At 38.2% G+C, this 22,168-nt stretch overlaps 1 pseudogene; it reads right to left on the bottom strand.

Annotated features, from left to right (window-relative positions):
• Nucleotides 1-6,461: 6,461 nt before the first annotated feature.
• LOC110542445 (asparagine--tRNA ligase, cytoplasmic-like) overlaps nt 6,462-22,168 on the bottom strand; it is a 43,490-nt pseudogene continuing 27,783 nt past the window's right edge.

The raw sequence follows: 22,168 nt of genomic DNA on the forward strand, positions 1-22,168 counted from the left end.
GAACCCTACTCAACTGCTGTGGGAATGTAAACTTGTACAACCACTCTGGAAATCAATATAATGCTTTCTCACACAATTAGGAATATCACTTCCTCAAGACACAGCTATATCACTCCTAGGCATATATCCAATAGATGCTCAAGTACCCAACAAGGGCCTATGCTCAGCCATGTTTGTAGCAGCTTTATTTGCAATAGCCAGAACCTGGAAACAACCCAGATGTTCCTCAATGGAGGAATGGATACAGAAATTGTGGTACTTTTACACAATGGAATACTACTCTGCAATTAAAAATAAGGAAATCATGAAATTTGCAGGCAAATGGTGGGATCTAGAAAAGATCATCCTGAGTGAGGTATCCCAGGAACAGAAAGACACACATGGTATATAATAACTTATATAGCCCTATTAGATAGGATAAATATACTAAAATAAGGGCATCTAAAGAAGATAAGCAAGAAAGAAGACCTGGGGGAAGATGATCAATCCTCACTTAGAAAGATAAATGGGATGGACATAGGAAGTAGGAGAAAACAAGTAACAGGACAAAGCCTACCACAGAGGAACTCTCAAAGACTCTACCTAGCAGTGTATCAAAGCAAATGCTGAGACTCATAAACAAAACTTCAGTAGAGCACAGGGAATCATATGATAAAAGGGGGAGTTAATATGACCTGGAGTGGACAGGAGCTCCACAAGGATTATTATATCAAGGTATGGGGTCATCTATGAGACTGTTTTTCCAACCAAGGACCATGTATGGATATAACCTAGAAACCCTGCTTGGATGTAGCCCATGGCAGCTCAATATCCACATGGGTTTTCCTAGTAAGGGGAACAGGAAATATTTCTGACATGAACTCAAGGTGGCTCCTTTACTTCTCCCTGTTCCTGAGGGAGGAACAGCCTTGCTAGGTCACAGAGGAGGACATTGCAGCCAGTCCTGAAGATACCTGATAAGGTAGGGTCAGATGGAAGGGGAGGAGGACCTCCGCTAGCAGTTGACTTGGAAAGTGACAGGAAGAAGATGAGGGAGAAGTGGGATTGGGACAAAATGAGGGTGGATACAAACTGAATAAACTATAATTAGTAAAATTAAAAAGTACTCCTTCAGATTCCATTTTATTCCTTCAGTAGATAATATATTTGTAGGATTTTTAAATTGATTTTTTTTCTCCTGACACTTAACTATAAGTGTTTTATAGTGGACTCAATAGGACCTTTTAAGTAAAGTATCATGTCATTTGCAAATAGGATGAGTTGACTTTGTCCCTTTCTATTGTGACAGCTCTTACATTTTTCTTTCCTCTAATTGTTACATCTAAGATTTCAAGCATTATATTAATATAAGAGGGAAGCGTAGACATCTTTGTCTCATTTCTGACTGTACAAGGAATGCTGTTAATATATCTATATATCTCCATAATATAATGTTAGCTATAAGTTTGTTGAATACAGACTTCAATATTTTGAGATGTTTGTCTCTTCCAAAAGTGTCTAAAACTTTTATCTTGAATGCATGTTGTACTTTGTAAAATGCATTTTAAACATTTCTGTCCTTGAGTTTGGTTATGTGGCATACTTTATTTATTGATTTATAAATGTTGAATCAACTGTACTTTCCTGGGATGAAGTCCAATTCATCATAATGTATAAACTTTTTAATTTCATGAATTTGGTTTGTTAGTATTTTAGAAAGAAATTTTGCATACTTGTGTCCCTCTTAGAGCCCTCCTTATTACTTAGCTTTTCTAGGTCTGGAATCATAGCATGATATTTTCATTTACTTAGCAATTAAAATCCACTAATAAGTGAGTGCATGCCATATTTGTTTTTCTGGAACTGAGCTACCTCACTCAGGATTGACCTCTCTGTGAAGGGAGAAATGCATAGATTTTGTGAATAGACTAAGTGTGTGTGTAAATTGAAACATAAGGGAATAGGTTACAGAAAGGGATTTAGTGAGAGAGGATGGGAGAATCAATTGGAACTAGAGGACTTGTGAGGACATTTGGAAAAATAATACAGTAGAAGCTCCGAGCCTTCTACCAGTATGATCTTAGTGAGAACTCATAGTAATGGAGGACCCAGAGCTCAAAACTTCTATTTTCTGTAACCAGGAAACTTGTAGTGGTAGAACTGGGACACCAACCCAGATACAAAATATTCGACCTACAATCAATCCTGCCTGCAAGGTGTCCTGGGGCAATAGAGACACAGACCGTGTGAAAGTGGCTGACCAATAGATGGCCTAATTCCAGGCCAATACCATTAGAGGGAGTATGACAGTGCCTGGATGAGCAGGAATCAGAAGCTTTACAGCTCAGAGACATAGGATAGAAAAAAATCAACAAAAGATTCCTATAATATTCTGCCATACTCATAGATTGATTCCTGGCTCAATTGCCATCAGAGAGGTTTCCTCCTGAAGCTAATGGGAGCAGATGCAGAGATCACAGCAAAACATTAGGCAGAGGGAAGTTAAATTAGAGCTCTCCATTGGGGACCTCCCTTGAAGCTCATGGAACCCCACAACAGAGTGTGTGAGGGGCATTATGGGGGGAGAATTGTAGGAGCCAGAGTGGTTGAGGATATCAGGAGAACATAGCTTACAGAATCAACTATGCAGGGCTCATAGGGACTTACAAAGATTGAAACAGCAATACATGATTATGCATGGGTCTGCATTAAGTCCTCTGAATATATGTTATAGTTGTGTAGTTTCATGTTTTTTGTTTGTTTGTTTGTTTGTTTTCTTTTTTTTCTTTTTTCTTTCTTTTTTTTTTTTTGTAGGACTCCTAACGGTGGGAGTGAGAAGTATCTCCATTGTTTGCTTGTTCTTGGAATCCTTTTCCTTCAGCTTTGATATGGGCATTTGTGTCTAGTCTCACTGTGCTTCATTATGGTGAATTTGGTTGATATCCCTGGGAAGCCTGAGCTTTTCTGAAAGGAAATGGAGAAGTAGACCGAGGAGAGTGGATGAGAGGATAGAGGTAGGACTGGGAGGAGTGAAGGGAGAGGAAACAGTGCTTAGGATGTACTGTAAAAAAGAAGAAATTTAAAAATAAATCTTGATTTGTATTTTCCAAACTTTTTTATTTTGTATTTTTCCCTTTTTTTATACCAGATTTTGGTATCAAGAAAATATTGAGTTAATAGAATAAAATTGGTAATGTTCTTTTAATTTCTATTTTTAGACACAAGAAGAATTAGTATAAATTTAACTTTGACAATATGATAGAGCTGAGGAGTGAATACTTCCAGTCCTGGGCTTTTATTTAATAGTGTTTATCATATTAGATAAAGGTTGTTTAACCTTCTTAACTTTTCAAAGAATCAAATCTTTGTTTGGTTGATTTTGTATCTTTTTCTTTTACTCTCAATTTTACTAATTACTATTGCTTTATGTCTACGGTGTGTGGGTTTGGTTAATTCCTGTATTTAAAGAGCTTTAGGTTATTTATTTGATATCTTCCAAGAATTCTTTTGTTTGTTGCAATATGAGCACTTATCAGTATATACTTTCCTCTTAGGAATGTCTTGGCTATCTCTGAAAGGTTTTGACAACATGAATTTTTATTTTTGTCTACAGGACTTTTACATTTTGTCTTGATTCCTTGATTTCTGGAATAACCCACTCTGCATTCAAATAAGTTGTTTAATTTCCCATTACTTTTGTGGTGTTTGCAGTTTCACTCTTTTTCCAATGATGCTTTGAGATTACAATTGTTAGGATCAACGAAATGATAATGTGCACAGATTTTATTTGAAATGGGTTTATTAGATGGAAATGAAGAGAGAGAGAGAGAGAGAGAGAGAGAGAGAGAGATGATAAGGAGAAGGGAGTGGGTGCCCCAACAGAGAAAAGGGAGAGAGCAAGAGTAAGAGGGCAAGAGAGCAAGAGGGGAAGAGAACAAGAGAGTAACAAAGTGGCAGATTGGTCTCTTTAAGGAGCAACTTAATCAAGCCTGCTAAGTGTGGCTATCTGGAAGATGATACATGATGACATCATAAGTTGCTAGGCAACTCAGAAGCAGGCTGCCTACATACTAACATTCCTTCCTTTTTCTATAATTAAAAAAGGAGGAGCTTGATCTGCTTCTCATGTAAGGTAAATTACAGTATCTAAATGTAAGTTCATTGGAAGCAGCTCTTGGTTGACATGCAAGGGGTTAAGAGAGAAAGAAAAAATTACAATAGCAAGAAAATGACCATATTATATGTTGAGGTAGAGAGAAAGTCCCTGCCCTGGACAGTTCAGGGAAGAGGGTTACCAGTAGAGAATTGCAAGCTACCCATGGCAGCAGGTGGATACTGAGGTATGCTGGGAGAACCTGAAGCTACTTGTCCTAGGCCTGAAGCACACCATTCCAGCCTTTTGTGAGTAACAAATGCATAAAGGGTGTAGATTTTCTTCTGGCTACTTCCTGCTGTCACTGGGGATACTGAAGGTGGTTCAAAAGGCTGCAATGCTAGACAAGTTCAGGAAGAACAGGCTGTTTTGATGCTGTCCAGGGTCTGCGAGAAATACATGACTGGGAGGGAAAGTGGTGGTCCAGCCTGATGGAAGTCTGTGAGGTCAGATTGGAACACTTGTGATAGCTGCTTTGGCACTGTTGTGGATATAGGAAACACCTGAGTATGGCAGGATACTGGAATGTATTTATAGGCAGAAGACAATGTTAAGTAGGTTATGGAAAATTTTTCTTTAAAACTTTTGGGAGAGCAGACAGAGGTGGAAGGTTTTGGATCAAAGATTTGGATATGGGAACCTCCATTTACCTGAGGGAATTGTCATTTACCCAATCATTGGCAGTAATTTAAAAAAAGGCTTTGTTTTGGATATGACATTTAAGGAAATTGAGGTCGTTTGGTTACAGAGGTGTGTAATATTAGAGGACCTTAAAGTAGAAAAATGGACTATTCCCATTGGCAGGTATGAGCCAGTGATCTGGCAAGGCATCCCAAGAGCAAGATTTGACTCAGTACATTGGTACAATCTGTTCCAACAGCTCATCAGCATTGGTCAGAGAACAACAGCTCAGTTGCCCATAGCAGACACGGTTTACCTAGCACTAGGATTTTCATAGACAAATGAGAGGGGGAAGGAGAGAAACTGTGCCTGTAGAGGGAAAATCTTACCCAAGGGAGAAGAGGGTCCTACATGAAGAGTTTGGATGCAGGTTGGTGAGAGCAGTAGGAAGCGTTTGCACCAACCAGAAGTGAAGACTCACCAAATGGCTGGTGTTGGTAGCAAAAATTGGAACCAGCCGGAAGGGAAGACTCACCAATCAACTGGCATTAGATGTAAGAATGTAACAATCAAGTATCCAGGAAAGGGAAGTCCCAAAACCAGAGAAAGGGGAGGAATCCTACCCTCTGAGATAGGCAATAGGTGCAGTACTTATCTGGAGGCCAATTTGACCTGAGAGGTGGATTTCCTGCAGCTTACAAGAATTACTTTTAAATTTTACATAGGAGATAAAACTTTAGGCATGTTAGCATCATAACTGTAATTTGCAGTGAAATATACACTATGGAAAAAGGTAGTAGATATACACATTTGTATTAACAACACAAGCATTCTTTAAAGTGAACTCTGAAATGTAGAAGCCATTCATGAAGTAAAAGAGAAAAATGGTCACTTGAAGTTAACATTTAGTATGATTGCACATTATGGAGATTTAGAGGAGATATAAAATCTTGGGCTTGGAACCATGATAGTGGGTGTTCCAGTGGAATGCTTCTGTATTAGAGTTAGATTAGTAAATCAGAGCTCTATTTATAAAGACCAAATCTCTGAACAGCCAATATAACAGTAGCATAGCAACAGGAGGAAATATTAAACATTTTTACCTATTTAGAATACCTTAAATAACCTTAGAGCTTGCAACCATTTTACCAATCTTAAAACACTTTTTTAGATCCTCAAACATCTATAACTTGTGTTTACCAACATTAAAACACTTTCTTAGACCTTCAAACAACATTTTTCTTAGGCTTCTGTATCTAGTTATTTGTCATAGACAGGTGAGATGGCTATGAACCTTTATTGTCCTTTAGCTAAAGGAATGGTGAAAGGTTACAACTGGGGCCAGTTACATATATGTTATGTATGCAGTGTTCTGCATGCATGCATGCCTGTATGCCAGAAGAGGGTACCAGATCTCATTACACATGGTTGTGAGCCATCATGTGGATGCTGGGAATTGAACTCAGGACCTCTGGAAGAGCAGCCAGTGCTCTTACCTCTGAGACATCTCTCTAGCTCCCATTGAGGCCAGTTTCTTGAGTCTGGCAATAAGGCATAATATTTCTAAGCCTGACATTAACAACTCTTAGAAAGCTTAAGAACTGGTGTCCTGCATATGAATAGAACAGAGAAGGCATCTGAATTCTCCCAACACAGAAGTTGGCAGTACGTCCATGGGCCCGAGTGGAGGCCAAAACAGAATGCAATGTTACTCTGGGCTGGGAGGGTTGTTTGATGTCACTGAATCTAGGAGCCATTTGATCTCCACCAGGCCCAGGAGCTGGAAGGCTGAAGTGTCTGTGGTTCTTGTGCTGAGTGAGCCTCCATGGCTGGACACAAAGAACAAGCCAGCATGGGAACATTTTGACATCCAGAGGCCAGTGTGACAGCAGGCAGCCATGGCTTGTTGAGGCAGCTCCTGGACCAGCATCCTATTTGGCTACATTTAAAACAGTCACCTGACAGAATTAATTTTTGGCTATACCCCAGCCAGATGGGGCATTGCATACCTCTTGGATTTTTGCTAGAATGGCAACAGCCTCAGAGCAATAGCCAATGTCTGGAGAATAGTTTTGCTAAAGATGAGCCTGTTGGGAAGGCTCCTCTCTAATTATATTTACCAACACCTGTATGGTGACTCAAGAACCATCCTCAGCTGTTTATTAAAGATGGCAGTAAGAACATGTTAGCATCTGTAGGACTAGAAATATATTTTAGACATGTTAGAGATCATCTATGAGGTGACTATTAACTTGCATATGTTAATCATTAAATATCAGGACTTCAGGTTTTGTCTGTTAAGTTGGAGCCTTAAAAGTCATAAATATAGTCCATTAAAGTGAGAGCATAACACTTTTTTGTAAGATTTAGTATATAAAAGTTTTTTTTGTCTTCCTTTGTCAATCTCAGATTTATTATTACTTTTTAATATAAGTTTTATTTATTACAATGTACTCACTTTGAACACCAGTTGTAGCCAGCACCCTCATCCCGTCCCTATCCTTCACTCCCTCCATCCCTCCCTTATGTCCCTTTCCCCTTCCTCAGTCCAATGATAGGGGAGGATTTCCTCTCCTTCCACCATCAGACCCTACTTTATCAGGTCTCATCAGTACTGTCATTCATAGTCTTCCTCTGTGGCCTGGGAAGTTTGCCAAGTAATTGTGGTAATGATACTTGCTTTTTTGCCCAATGCTGGAATGCTAGTGAATTTAGGTATGCCCTGGTTACTCGCATGCCTTGCTGGGTGCCTGTGCCCATTGATGCCCCTCACGCTATGACTCTCTTCAGACAGAAAAGGGATCTTGGAACTACAGCCGCCATTGTTACTGCCATCTCATTGGCAGCTGTTGGAGCTACCACCGCGGCATTAGCCATGAGTCATACTGTGCAGACTGCTCAGACCCTGAATAATCTTTTAGCCAATGTAGCTCATGCCTTAGATGTACAAAAAGGAATTAATGCTCAACTAAAAGGAGGCTTGATGGTGTTCAATCAGAGGATTGACCTCGTGCAGGAGCAAATTGATACCCTATGGCAAATCGCTCAACTTGGCTGTCAATGAAAGTATGCTGGACTTTGTGTCACTAGCATACAACATGAGAATTTTTCATGTGCTGCAAATCTGTCTAAACAATTGTCTAGCTATATTTTAGGTAATTGGACTGGAGAATTCGATACTATGATGGAACAGCTGAGAGTGGCCATTGTCACGGTAAATTCTACCAGAGTGGACACAGGACTAGCCACAGGATTATCATCATGGATTGCTGCAGCCATGAATCATCTGAAGGAATGGGCGGGCATGGGAGTGTTAGCAGGCCTTCTGGTGTTAGTCTCCTTGGTTTGCCTGTGGTGTATATGCAAGATTAGAGTCTCACAACAGCGTAATGCAGCCATGATCATTCAGGCCTTTACAACCATGGAAGCAGGACAGTCTCCCCAAGCATGGTTGACTACCATAAAAAGCTAAAATGTTACGCTCAGGATGCGAGGCTAAGCACTGCACTCAGGGTCAGCCGCTTTGGACCCAGAGAAGAGCATGTCTGATTGCATGCGGGTTGATGCCCCAGGTCCCGCCTCTGAGAAAAAGATATCAGACAGGTCTGATGCTCTTTGGGTGGATGACACCTAAATGAACATTGGTACAAAGTCCCAATTTATTTCTAATATCAGAGATCAGACCTCTACTCTTGCCTGATGCATCTAAAACAAAAAGGGGGAACTGCAGAGAGCTGCGGAATGCTATGCCTTAAAGATGGAGCTGGTTTCCGCCTTCCACCTTCCCGATGGTGAGTGCTCTCTGTCATGAACAACTCCACGTTTGGCTAAGGCTGAGGATCTGGCTTGCTTCCATGTATGTGGACCTATCTGCATTGCCCACGTGGCACGCTGGGGTTGGCTACCCACAGGCTATTTAAACTGTGGGCTGGCTTTCCCCAGGTCCGATGATTGTTCAAGGTTCCTGAATAAACTGCATTGAAAAAAAAAAAAAAAGAATTTGAGAATTTTTCTGTCAAGGTCTGAAAAGAATTGTGTTGGTAATTGTGTTGATAATTGTGATGGAATTGCATTGAATCTGTAGATTTTTTTTTTAAGATGGCCATTTTTACTATGTTAATCTTGCTACACCATGAGAATGGGAGATCTCTCCATTTTCTCATATCTTATTCTATTTCTTTCTTTAGAGACTTAGAGTTTTTTATTCAAGTCTTTGACTTTCTTGGTTAGAGTTACACCAAGGTACTTTATGTTCTTTGTGGCTATTGTGAAGGGTGTTGTCGCCCATATTTCTTTCTCAGCCCATTTGTCTCCTGTATACAGGAGGACTTCTGATTTTTTTTTTAGTTTATTTTGTATCCAGTCACTTGGCTGAAGTTATTTATAAGCTGTAGGAGTTCACTAGATGTGGCAGACTATTTCAAGTTAATGGCACATTGGAGTGCACATCTGAGCAATGGAATTCTGCCTCTTGGCCCTGGCTAAAATCTAAAGCTTGGTGGCTCAGACACTGACCCTGGAAATTCTACAGCAGAGGACTCTGACCCTGAGGACAAGACAATAAATTCCATGCAACCATGGTAACCAGACAGCAAGTTCTGTGTAACCTTGAGTGAGCCCTAATATGTTTTGCCTAAGTAAAATTGTGTCTGTGAGAAGCTGTTTGGCTTTTCTGCTATATAAATGTTAGTTTTACTGTTATTAAATTGACACCTAGATCAGAGCTTAGACTTGGTATCCTTTCTTTCACCCTGTCTCTCTTTCCCCAGCCCTTGCTCAAGTGGTATCCACATTTCACTGCAGGGCGGGAACACCTAGTAGAATTTTTGTGGTCACTCATGTATACTATCATATCATCTGTAAATACTGATACTTTGACTTCTTCCTTTCCAATCTGAATCCCCTTGATCTACATTATTTGTCTTATTGCTCTAACTAAGACTTCAAGAAGTATGTTGAAGAGATACGGATAGAGTGTGCAGCCTTGCCTTGTCCATGATTTCAGTGGGATTGATTTAAGTTTCTCTCCATTTAGTTTGATGTTGGCTATAGGCTTGCTGTATATCGCCTTTACTATGTTTAGATATGTGCCTTGTTTCCCTGATCTCTCCAAGACTTTAAACATGAATGGATGTTGGATTTTGTCAAATGCTTTTTCAGCATGTAAGGAGGTGATCATATGGTATTTCTCTTTCAGTTTGTTTATATGGTGGATTACATTGATGGATTTCCATATATTAAACCACCCCTGCATACCTGGGATGAAGTCTACTTGGTGATAATAGATGAAATCTTTGATGTGTTCTTGGATACTGTTTGAGAGTGTTTTGGTGAAAATTTTGCCATCAATGTTCATAAGGGATATTGACCTGAAATTCTCTTTTTTTGTTGTGTCTCTGGGAGGTTTAGCTATCAAGGTGAGATTTCATAGAATGAGTTTGTAATATTCTTTCTGTTTCTCTGTTATGGAATAGTTTAAATAGTATTGGTGTTTGCTCTTCTTTGATGGTCTGGTAGAATTATGTGCTGAAACCAACCATCTGGCCCTAGACATTTTTTTTTATTTTTATTTTTTATGGGAGACATTCTTTTTCCTAAGGGGATATAGGACTATTTAATTTATTTACCTGGTTTGAATCAGCTTTGGTAAGTGGAATCAATCAAGAAAATTGTCCATTAATTTAGATTATCAAGTTTCATGGATTATATGCATTTGAAGTTAGACCTGATGATTGTTTGGATTTCCTTGGTGTCACTTGTTATGTTCCCCTTTTCATTTTTGTTTTCTTTTTTTAGACAGTGTCTCATTGCTTTCATTTATTTTGGCTAAGTGTTTGTTTATCTTGTTGATTTTCTCAAAGAATCAGCTATTATTTTCACTGATTCTTTGAATTGTATGATTTGTTCCTAATTTAATGATATCAGCCCTGAGTTTGATTATTTCCAGCTGTCTACACCTCTTGGGTGTGTCTGCTTCTTTTTTTTCTAGGGTTTTCAGGTGAACCACTAAGTTACTTGAGTAAGATGTTTCGAATTTCTTCCCAAAGACACTTAGTGCTATGAACTTCTTTCATTATGGTCCATAAGTTTGGATATGTAGTGCCTTCATTTTCACTGAATTCTAGGAGGTATTTAATTTCTTTCATTATTTCTTCCCTGAACCAGCTGTAATTGAGTAGCGACTTGTTCAGTTTCTGTGTGAGTATAGGCATTTTGTGATTTCTCTTGTTTTTGAGGTCCAGTTTTGCTCCATGTTGGTCAGATAGGATACAAGAGTTTATTTTAATCTTCTTGTATCTGCTGAGGCTTACTTTGTGAACAACTATATGATCTATTTTGTAGAAGGTTCCATGATGTGCTGAGAAGAAGGTAAATTCTTTTCTCTTTGGATGAAAGTCTCTCAGATCCATTTGATACATAACCTATTTTAGAGTCTTTGTTTCTTTGTTTAATTTCTGTTTTGTTGACCTGTCCTTTGTTGAGAGTGGGGTGCTGATGTCTCCCAGTATTAATGTGTGGGTATCTATGTGTGGTTTCAATTTTATTAATGTTCCTTTTACAAATGTGGGTACCCTTGTATTGGGGAAACATGTTCAGAATTGTGATGTCTTCTTGGTGAAATTTTCCTTTGATGAGTATGAAGTGATATTCCTTATCTCTTTTGATTAATTTTGCTTGAAAATCTCTTTTATTAGGTTTTATTAAAATAAAATCTCTTTTATTAGGTTTTATTAAAATAAAATCTCTTTTATTAGATTTTAGAATGGCTATTCCTGCATGGTTCTTGTGTCCATATGCTTGGAAAGCTATCTTCCAGCACTTTACTCTCAGGTAATATCTATATTTATGACTTTGGTGTGTTTCTTGTATGCAAAAGATTTTGGATCTTTTTTATGCATCTATTTTGTTAGTCTGTGTCTTTTTATTATATAGTTTAGTCCACTGATGTTGAGAGAAATTAATGACCAGTGGCTGTTAGGTCCTTTGATTTTGCTTTTGGTTGTGGTAGTGTGTTTGAGTGTTTGTCTACTTTTTTTTTTCTGTAGTGAGGTTATTATTTCCTGTGATTTCCTGACTGTAGTTAGCTTTCCTGGGTAGCATTTTTCCTTCTAGTATCTTCTGTAACACTGGATTTGTGGGTAGGTATTGTTTACATTTTTTTTGTCATTAACTATCTTGTTTTCTCTATGACTGAGAATTTTGTTGGGTACAGTAGCCTAGGCGGATATCTATGTTATCTTAGGGTGCATGATATCTATCCAGGCCATTCTGGTTTTATAGTCTCTCTTGAGAAGTCAGGCATGATTCTGATGGGTTTTCCATCATATTTTACTTGGCCTTTTTCTCTTGCAGCTTTTAGTATTTTTTCTTTGTTCTGTATACTTACTGTTTTGATTGTTATGTGGCAGGAGGATTTTCTTTTCTGGTCTAGTTTATTAGTTTTTTTTTTTTTTTTTTTTTTTTTGTAGGCCTCTTGTATGCTTATAGCCCTGTCCTTTATATTGGGGAAATTTTCTTGTGTGATTTGTTGAAATTATTTTCTGGGTCTTGGAGAAGGAAATCTTCTTTTTCCTCTATTCCTTTTATTCTTACGTTTTGTCTTTTCATGTTGTCTTGGATTTCTTGAATGATTCATGTCAGGAATTTTTTTAGATTAAAAATTTTCTTTGATGGATACATTGATCTCTTCCATTGTATCTTTCATAAGTGAGATTCTTTCTTCCATCTCTTGTAGTCTGTTGGTTATGCTTATCTCTGTATTTCATGTTTTCGTCCCTAAGTTCTTCCACTCCATGATTTCTTCCATTTGTGTTTTCTTTAATTTTTCCAATTTTATCTTCAGGTCTTGAACCATTTTGTAAATTTCCTTCACCTGACTGACTTTATTTTCCTTCAGTTCCTTCACCAGTTTGTTTGAACATTTCTTTGTTTCTTGTATTTCTTTCAGTGATTTAATCATTTCTTCTCTGAAAACCACAAACTGTTTGGCTGCATCTTCTTGTATTTCTTTATGGATAGCCATAATATGTTTGTTTTTATCTTCCTCTAATTTTTTTGTACGCATTTTTTTGTTTCTTCCATTAACCTCTTCATAAGCATAGATGTAATGTCCTCTTCTTGGATTTCACTTAAGATGTTCAGGGCTGCTTGCCTCTGGTGACTGGGTTCTGGAGATGACATATAGCTTTGGCTTTTGTTGGTTTTGCTTTTACACTGGCCTCTATCCATCTGGCTATCTCAGGTGGATGTTAAGTTTCTGGTACCTCCTGGAATCCTGGGGTGAGGAGAATCCCCTTGTTAGGAAGATGGTTGTTCCTGAAGGAGGTCTCCTCAGCCTTTTAGGTATTGTCAACTGAATGGTGAATGGTGGTGCTTCTCAGGAATTGCCACAGCTCAGCTCAGGTGTATGGATCTGTGTGGTAACTGTGGTTGTTGGTAGTCAGGTAGACTCTCCTCTTACAAGGGGAAGTCCAGGAGAGGCTGCCCTGGGTTTCTTGCTCTGGATTTAGTGGATGGCTGCTGCTGCTCTTACATTGTGTGCCCTCTTGAAGAACCAGGGGTCCCTGTGGTTTGGTTAGTTTTAACTAAACTTGGTCTAAATGTCTGGGGCTGATCTTGTGGATCCTGGTCTTTTCTAGGTCTGAGGTTGGAGCTCTATGACCCAGTACCCAAGCAGTAATCAGTGGGAGGTGATTGCAGCACTCATTCATGGAGCAGGGGCCTAGAGCCTGCAGATTGTGGAAGCCCAGAAATGTTTCTGGAGCTAGGTGTCCTGAGGCCAGATCTGATGTTTCCCTCACTGTGGTGTTTCCTCCTGACAGAGAGACCCAGTCTCTATGTTTGGGTGTCTTGGGTGTCACAGTTCAGTCTGGGATGGTGAGCAGAGCACACACGTACAAGGGAATGGCTCCTCTCTGGCTACTGGGAGCCTTTGGGAACCCAGGAACTTTTCCAGAGAATTTTTTGGGTACAGGGGTTCAGCTGAGTGCCCTGAGGTAGGACCTGCTGTTTTCCTCACTGTAGGGTTTCTCCCCAACAGAGAAAATCGGTCTCTGTGCCCTAGAAACCACAGTCTAGTCTGGCAAGGTGAGTTGGGCATGTAGGCAGGTCTCTGGGCTGGCGGCTGAGCATCTGCCAGAGCCTGGGACCTTTTCCAGGGATTGTCTGGATGACCTGAAGTCAGTCCTGATAGCTTCCTTCACCGTGGGGTTTTCTCTCAACTGGAAATCCAAGTCTGCATTGTTGTGGGCCTACATTTCAGTCTAGGATGGTGATCAGAGCACTCAGGCGTGTGGCTCTGGGCTGAAGACTGAGCACCTGCCAGGACCCAGAAATTCTTCTGGGGTTTAGCTGGGTGATCTGAGAATGGACAGAACTGCTTTCCAAACCATGGTGTTTCCTCTCACCTGAGAAACACAATTGTTGGTGTTTATAGGCCCAGCGTTCCATATGTTGATCAATTTGCAGTCATTGCTGTCCTGCACATCAGACATGTCCTCTTGGCGCAACCATCTTGGATGCTGCAGTATACAAAAAGTTTATAGTTTATAAAAGTCTAAGCCTATACTATAGATTAACAATATTACCATTTTTAGAAAACAAGACCAAGTATATTTTAAACTTTTGATAGTGAAGATATAGCACAATGAAATAACGTAAATAAATAAATGCCTCTAAAATTAATAGATCTTAATTTACAATATTGGTAAAAACTTGCATGTAGTAACCCCTGAGTTATGAGTCTTAAAACCAACAATATAGTACAACAGTATAAAGCAATTTTAAAATTACATTTGGATTTAATATATCAAACCTATTATCCAGAAAGTCTAGTGGTGAATCTAGATCATAAGCAGCTCAAAGCAGGAGAAACAGCATTTATTAATTTGGGAATTGATAAAAATACAGGCCGTTAGATTTACATTTTAAATAAGCTTAATATGAGTAGACCTTTATAATCTTGAAAGTTTAGAATTATATAAAAATTATTTTGAACCAGGGTTATATCATATATATATGCAACATGTAAAAATGTAACTTTGAATTTATGTAAAATTTCATACCCGTTTAAAATAAGACTTGTTGTTTTTAGTATAAAAGGAGATAAAATAAACAGTTAGTTATGACACTAAGGAAGAGTTGTGAATGTAAATCCAATGAGCAAATTATATAAATCATTAGATAAGAATTTACAGCATATATATATATGTATATATCTATTTAAGAATTTACAACATATATACATATTTAAGAGCAGAGTGTACAGAAATCTGGAAGAAAAAAAATTTAATCTGGGAAGTCAGAAACATTTTGAACACCTGTGTTTACAACACGAGTCTTGGTGTTTTGCAGGTAGGATGGATATCCTGGCCTGGTTCAAAACTCTCTGTGTGCACATGATATGTCTGATTGAAAGTCTGAGCAACTGAAAACCTTCCTCTGCAAGCTAGCCTCTCCAGGCAGGCATTCCACAGGAGATTTAAAGGACTGCAATCTAAAGCCATCTGTGTGTGCAGAGTCCCTGGAAATTGCTTACCTAACAGCAATAGTTTAGAAGCAGGCTGTCTCTATGTCTGAAGCAACAGTTTCATGGTATGGCATGAGTGTTTTAATTTCTCCAAGCTGATTCTAGAAAAGCATGTGTGTCTGTCTTGTCTTGGGTGCTCAGAGCACAGTGCAGGACACTGGTTCTGACAGGCAACAAGCAGAGGGACAGGTGCATGCGATAAGGTCAAGACAGTTCAGAGAAAGTGTAGGTTTTAAGACATATTTGGTTGAGTAGTAGTTAGGGATAAGTGGATCAGAAGAAAAATATGTTGCAGGCATAACGGCAATTTAAGGGTTCCAGGTGCTACCAGGAGAGCCCTTCTCGGCATAATGCACCAAATATTATGACCAATGAAATGATGATGGGCACAGGTTTTATAGGAAACAGGTTTGTAATGTGGAGATGAAGAGAGAGAGAAAGAGAGTGAGAGATATGATAGGAGGGAGGGAGAGAGAGCTATGAGAGAAAGGGGAGAGAGCAAGATAGTAAGAGAGCAAGAGATCAAAAGGGCAAGAGAGCAGGAGGGCAAGAAAGCAACAAAGTGGCAGGTTGGTCCTTTTAAGGAGCAACTTAACCACACCTGCTAGGTGTGGCTACCTGGCAGATGACACATGATGACATCATAGGTTGTTAGGCAACTCAAAAGCGGGCTGCCTTAATACAAACAACAATATAATAATATTTTCCCTCCACCTTCTTCTCTTTAAGACAAAGAGATTTAAAGGGAAGAATATTCTGTATATATTTCTTAAGTCCAGAACATCACATTTTTATGTGACTTCTGAGTTGTTATGTTGAATGCAGTGGTGGTTGTTGTTTTTAAAAGCCTTGCACATTTATCAGTAGTTACACTATTATTTTACTTCATGCAAAGTATTCTAAAACTTTCTGAAACTGAAAAGCTGTAAAGTAACAGATACATTCAACAGAACAAAACAACAACCTACATAATGGAAAAGATCGTCATCAACCCTATATATGATAGAAGGCTAAGATCCATAATATATAAGGAACTCAAGAAATTAAACACTAATAAACCAAATAATACAATTAAAAATGAGGTACAGAGTTAAACAGAGAATTCTCAAGAGAGGAATATCAAATGGTCGTGAAACATGTAAAGGAATGCTCAGCATCCTTAGTCATCAGGGAAATGCAGATCAAAACACCCTTAAGATTCCATCTCATACCCATCAGAATGCCTAAGAGCAAATACTAAAGTGACAACACATGCTGGAGAGGATGGGTGGAAAGGGGAACCCTCTTCCTTTGCTGCTGAGAATGTAACATTCTGCAGCCACTTTGGATTCAATCTAGCACTTTCTCTGAAAACTGGGAATAACAATATCTAAAGACTCAGCTATAACACTCTTGGGCATATATCTGAAAGGTACTCAACCATACAACAGTGATATTTACTCAGCTATGTTCAGAGCAGCTTTATTCATAATACACAGCATCTGAAACAAATAAATAAATAAAAAAAACCCTAGATGTCCCTCAACTGAAGAATACATACAGAAATTGTGGTAACTTTACAAAATGGAATACTACTCAGCTATTAAAAACAAGGAAATCAAGAAATTCATAGGTTCAACATCCTTAGTAATCAGAGAAATGCAAATCAAAACCACCCTGAGATTCCACCCTACACCCAATAGATTAGGTACAACATATGACATGTGACAACTAGAGAGGATATAGAAAAAGGGGGAAACCCTCCTTCATTGCTAATGGGAATATAAACTAGCACAACCACTTTGGAAATCAATCTGGCACTTTATCATAAAATTAGGAATAGTAAATTATTTAGTTTGTTGGTGTCTACTTTCTGAAGTTCTTTATATATTCTGAACACTTGCCGTCTCTCAGATGTAGGGTTCCTGAAAGTCTTTTCTCATTCTGTAGGCAGTCCTTTTGTTTTGATGACAGTGTACTTCGCTTTATGGAAGATTTCAGTTTCATGAGGTCCCATTTATTAATTATAGATCTTAAAGCCTAAGTTGTTGGTGTTCTGTTCAGGAAGTTGTCTCCTGTGCCAGTGAATTTAAGGCTCTTCCCCACTTTATCTTCTAACAGGTCTACTGTGTCTGGTTTTGTGTTGAGGTCTTTGAACCAGTTGGACTTTAGTTTTGTGCAGGGTGATAAGTATGGATTTATTTGCATTTTGTTACATGTGGACATCCAGTTAAACCAGCACCATTTGTTGAAGATGCTATATATTTTTTCCATTGTAAGGCTTTGGGATCTTTGTCAAAAATCAGGTGTTTGTAGGTGTGTTGCTTAATAAAAACCATGCAGTTTTTATTATTGTTGCTCTATAATTATAGCTTGAGATCAGGGATGGAGATACCTCCAGATCTCTTATTTTAGAGGACTGCTTTAGCTATTCTGGGTTTTTTTGTTATTACATATGAAGTTGAGAATTTTTCTTTCAAGGTCTGTAAATAACTGTGATGGTAATTTGTTGAGAATTGCATTGAATCTGTAGAATGCTTTTGGTATGTTGGCCATTTTTATTACGTTAATACTACTGATCTATAAGCATGGGAGATCTTTCCATCTTTTGATATCTTTTTAAATTTCTTTCTTCATAAACTTGAAGTTGTTTTTTTCTTACAAGTCTTTCATTTGCTTGATTAGAGTTATACCAAGATACTTTATGTTTTTTGTGCCCTTATGAAGGGTGCTGTTTCCCTATTTTTTTTTCCTTATTCCATTTGTCTTTTGTATGCAGGACAGATGCAGATTTTTTTGAGTTAATTTTGTATCCAGCCCACTTGCTTAAAGTGTTTATCAGGTGTAGGAGTTCCCTAGTAGATTTTTTGGGGTCATTCATGTATACTATCCTATCATCTGCGAATAGTGATACTTTGACTTCTTCCTTTTCAAACTGAATCCCCTTGATCTCTTTTAATTGTCTTATTGTTATATCAAGGACTTCAATTGCTGTGTTCAAGAGAAAAAGAGAGTGTGTGCAGCCTTGCCTTGTCTCTGATTTCAGTTAGATTCACTTTTCTCTCCTTTTAGTTTGATGTTATTTATGTATTGTTTATATTTACTATTTGTATTCATGATCTCTCCAGGACTTCAAACATAAATGAGTGTTGGATTTTATTAAATGCGTTTTTGGCATGTAAGAAAATTATCATGTTTTTTTTTTCAGATTGTTTATATTGTGGGTGGCAATGATGAATTTCAATATATTGAACCAGCTCTGATAACTGAGATGAAGCGTATTTAGTCATAGTGGATGATATCTTTGATGTGTTCTTGGATTTAGTTTGTGAGTATCTTATTCAGTTTCTTTTTTCACAGATGCTTATGATTCATAAAAACGTTCATGGAAAAAGACAGAGTCTGTATAAAGAACCAAAGCTAAAACAAATGCTGTAGGTAACACATGTAGTGTATGTCACAGTCATCATTCTTTGTCCTATTATTTTAATGCTAATGTTATGCTAAGTGTTTAGAGACATACTTTACTTGTTATTTTTGCATCAATATTCATAGGGGACAATGGCCTGAAATTATCTTTCTTTTTGGGTCTTTGTGAGATTTAGGTATCAAGGTGACTATGGCTTCATAGAATGAGTTTGGTAATGTTTCTTCTATTTCTATTCTGTGGAATAGTTTGGAGAATATTAGTGTTAGGTCTTTTAAGGTGTGGTAGAATTCAGCTCTGAAACCATCTGGCACTGGGCTAATTTTGGATGGGAGATTTTGCTGACTTCGTCTATTTCCTTATGGGATAAAGGACTATTTAATTTTTTACATGATATTGATGCAGCTTTAGTAAGTGAAATTTACCATTTCATTTATATTTTCAAAGATTGTGGCATATGGGCTTTGGAAGAAAGACCTACTGATTGTCTGGATTTCCTCAGTTTCTGTTGTTATGTCCACCTTTTCATTTCTGATTTTGTTGATTTGTATAATATCTCTGTGCCTTTTACTTAGTTTTGCTAAGGGCTTGTCTATGTTATTGATTTTTTCAAAAACCAGCTCTTGGTTTTGTTGAATCTTTGAACTGTTGTCTTTGTCTCTCTTTTATTGATTTCACCCTTTAGTTTAATTATTTGCAGCTGTCTATTCTTCTTTCATGTGTCTTGTTCCAACACCCCTGCTAAGGCTTTCAAGTGAGCCATTAAGTTGTTTGTATGAGATGTTTTTTATTTCTTTTTTTTTCCAAAGTGACACTTTTTTAAAGTTTAATTTAATTTTTTATAATTAGTTACATTTTATTAATTCTGTATCCCAGATGTATCCCGCTCCCTTATTCCCTCCCAATCCCACCCTCCCTCCCTCATTTCCTTCCTGCCCCTTTCCAAGTCCACTGATAGGGGAGGACCTCCTCCCCTTTCATTTGACCCTGTTTTATCAGGTTTCTTCAGGACTGGCTGCAAAGTCTTCCTTTGTGGTTTAGCAGGACTTCTCCACCCTTGGGGGTGGGGAGGTCAAAGAGCCTGCCATTGAGACAAATGGGATGTTCATTGGATGTATGACAGGAGTCTACCACAAAAGGCATCTGAAACACTCTATCTAGCAGTGTTTCAAAACAGATACTAAGACTCATAACCAAACCTTCAGCAGAAGGGGAGTTAGTATGATGTGGAAAAGATAGGAGCTCCACATGGACCAAATATATCTGAGCACAGGGGTCTTTTCTGAGGCTGACACTCCACCAAAGATCATGTATGATATAACCTAGAACCTCTGCTCAGATGAAGCCCATCATAGCTCAGTAACGAATTGGTTTCCCATAGTAAGCAGAACAGGGACTTTTTTTTTTTTATTTCTTTATGAAAGTAGTTTTTGCTATGAAGTTTCCTCTTAAGACTGCTTTTGTTGTGTCCCATAAGTACGGGTATGTTGTGCCTTTGATTCCATTGAATTCTAGGAAGGCTTTAATTTCCTTATTTCTTCCCTGACTCAATTGTCATTGGGTAGAGAGTTGTTTCTTTTCCATTTCTGTGTAGGCTTTTTGTTATTTCTGTTGTTGAAGTCCAGATTTAGTCCATGGTGGTCTGATAGTATATAAAGACTATTTCAATCTTCTTGTATCTTCTGGGGTTTTCTTTGTGACCATCTATATGGTCTATCTGGGAAAAGGTTCCATGAAGTGCTAAGAAGAAGGTAAATTCTGTGTTTGGGTGGAAAGTTCTTTAGGTGTCTGTCAGGTCCATTTTATTTATGGCATCTCTTACTGTCATGGTTTTTTGCCATTTGTTTGTTTAGTTTCTGTTTTGTTGACCTTTTCTTTGATGAGAGTGGGGTTTTGATGTCTCCCACTATTTATGTGTGGCGATCTATGTGTGTTTTAAAATTTATTAATGTTTCTTTTACAAATGTGGGTGCCCTTGTATTTGGGACATAGATGCTCAGAATTGTGTTGTCTTCTTGGTGGAATTTCTCTTTAATGAGTATGAAGTGACCTTCCCTATCTCTTTTGGTTAATTTTGGTTGAAAGTCTATTTTATTAGATATTAGATTGGCTACTTCTACTTGCTTGTTGGGTCTGTTTTCCTGGAAAATTGTCTTTCAGCCCTTTACTCTCAGGTAATGTCTATACCTGTTACTTAGGTGTGTTTCTTGTATGCAACAGAATGTTGTCTCTTCTTTGTGCTACCAATCTGTTAGTCTATGTCTTTTATGGCAGATTTGAGTCCATTGATGTTGAAAGAGATTAATGACTAGAGGCTGTTAGCTCACTTTATTTTTCTATTGGATATGGTAGTATGTTTATATGTTTACTAATTTTAGTTTTTATGTTTACTACTTTTGGTAATGACTACAGACTGTTAGCTCATTTTATTTTTATGTTGCACATGGTAGTATGTTTTTATGTTTACTACTTTTAGTTTTGCTATAGTGAGGTTATTTATTTCCTGTGTATTCATGGATGTAGTTACATTTCTTGCTTTGTATTTTTCATTCCAGCATCTTCTGTAAGGCTGTATATGTGGGTAGTATCAGTTTTTTAATTAATTTTTATATTAATTACAATTTATTTACTTTGTATCCCAGCTGTATACACCTCCCTCTTCCCCTCCCAATCCCACTATCCTTCCATCTTTTCCTCCTATCTTTTCCTCTTTTCATCCCTCTCCGAGTCCATGGATAGATGAGGTCCTCCTTCCCTTCCATCTGACCCTAGCTTATCCAGTCTCATCCAAACTGCCTGCATAGTCTTCCTCTGTGGTTGGCAAGGCTGCTCCCTCCAAGGGAGGAGGTCAAAGAGGTAGCCACTGAATTCATGTCAGAGACAGTCCTGTTCTCCTTACTAGGGCACCCACTGGGATACCGAGCTGCCATGGGCTACATCTGAGCAGAAGTTCTAGGTTATATCCATGAGTGGTTCTTGGTTGGAGTATCAATCTCAGAAAAGAAGGCTGTGCCAAGATATTTTGGTTCTGTTGCTTTGCGTATGGAGCTCCTGTCCTCTCCAGGTCTTGCTATCTTCCCTTTTGTTCCTATGATTCCCTGCAGACTGCCCAAATTTTATTTATGAGTCTCATTATCTGCTTGTATAAAATGATGGGTAGAGTCTTTCAGGGGCCATCCATGGTAGCTCCTATCCTGTTTCCTGTTTTCTCTTTATTCCAATGTCCATCCTATTTGACCTTCTGAGTGAGGATTGATTATCTTATCCAGGGTCCTCTTTTTTGCTTAGCTTCTTTAGGTGTACAGATTTTTGTAGGATTATGCAATATTATGAGTCTAGTATCCGATTATGAGTGAGTTTATACCCTGTGTCTTTTTATTTCTGTGATACCTCACTCAGCATGAGTTTTTGTAGTTCCCACCATTTGTCTGCAAATTTCATGATTTCCTTGTTTTTTATTGTTGAGTAGTATTTCATTGTG

This window comes from Meriones unguiculatus, chromosome X (assembly GCF_030254825.1).
Source record: "Meriones unguiculatus strain TT.TT164.6M chromosome X, Bangor_MerUng_6.1, whole genome shotgun sequence".
Classification (NCBI taxonomy): domain Eukaryota; kingdom Metazoa; phylum Chordata; class Mammalia; order Rodentia; family Muridae; genus Meriones; species Meriones unguiculatus.